This window comes from Berghia stephanieae, chromosome 1, assembly GCF_034508935.2.
Source record: "Berghia stephanieae isolate SIO BIC M18660-M18661 chromosome 1, UCSD_Bste_1.3, whole genome shotgun sequence".
Classification (NCBI taxonomy): Eukaryota; Metazoa; Mollusca; class Gastropoda; order Nudibranchia; family Aeolidiidae; genus Berghia; species Berghia stephanieae.
In genome coordinates, this window is record NC_088360.1 from 35,572,379 (window position 1) to 35,573,808 (window position 1,430).

Genomic DNA, 1,430 nt, shown 5'->3' on the forward strand with positions numbered 1-1,430 from the left:
TATATATAATATAATATATATTATATATTTATATATATAAATATATATATATATATATATATATATATATATATATATATATATATATATATATATATATATAATAGCCCTTTACAAAGGAAACTAAACAGTTTGTTTCCTTTAATAGTTCGGGAACAAATACAAGGACATATGATTTATGTTATATTTGGAAACTAGACAAAAATAGTTTTCTTATGGTGTATAATTTATTGAATTTATTTACACTGAAAGTCTCAGATATTTAAAACCTGTAATTAAAAATTGATTTTGCAAAATCGAGTACCAAATTGAAATGCCACAACTCTTTGTCTCATTGATGATATCAGTTGATGGACTGTTTCTGTTGGTATATCATTTCAAATTGTATTTATTTTGTCGAACAGTTTATCGGATTTTGAACAACGTTCTTCTCATAAATAGTTGTTTTTTTTATTTTATTTTTAGCATTCTTTTCAAAAACCTCACATATATGTTCAATGGCATTGATGTCAGGTGACACAGCTCGCCACGGGTTCATCACCCCTTAAATGTGTATCGTTTAGTAAAGCAGATATTTGTCGAGCTCTATATGTTGAGGCTAGCAAATTGGAATATCACAACTTTATGATTCCGAATGAATGGAACGATCGTTGGTTCAATAATATCGCTGATGTATACGCCTGAATTGATTAATAAGTTTTTCTACCACCGATTAACACCCCCAGCACTATAGAGCAGTAAAGTTAGGTGCCCCAAACGTAAACAATAACAAGTTGCTAGTGATTTCCGTTAGGGACCGGAATAATTTACGCACAATATAGGTCTCCCAATTTTGTAGTTTGAGTTGTAGGCAATACACTTTCAGTATTGAAAATATGTTTACATAAAATCTAACAGTTGCAGAAATAATAATATAAGGCTAAATTATTATGAAAATCAGGCTCCGAATAATTCTCGTTTTGTTCACACCAGCGCAATAATTTGCTCTGGTCTAAAAATAGATAGACTGTAACTTTTGATAAATTTTAGAAAATTTTACCTTTTGTTCCATAAAATATCCATATCTAGACATTATTTGATGCATGATCGAGTATTTATGAATATGTGTTTCTTTTGCCACCTAACAGCCAAATTTTAAAGGTTATTTTTTTCTATTATTTACATTGGAACGTGAGCTGTCAAGACAGGAACATGTGGTTTGCCACGTGCTTCTCGACCTTTGTTTACGTTTGGGGCACCTAACTTTACTGCTCTATTATGGATCCATATCATCAATTTGTTACTTTAAATGTGGTTTCGTCATTGAAACGATAGCACGAAACTTATTTGTACTTGAAATCGACTTAAAAAAGCGAAGGATCTGTAAACAAAACGCCGTCCTACAAATTTTGATCCAAGTCAGCGTGTTCTTGTGCCCATCTCAGTCGAGC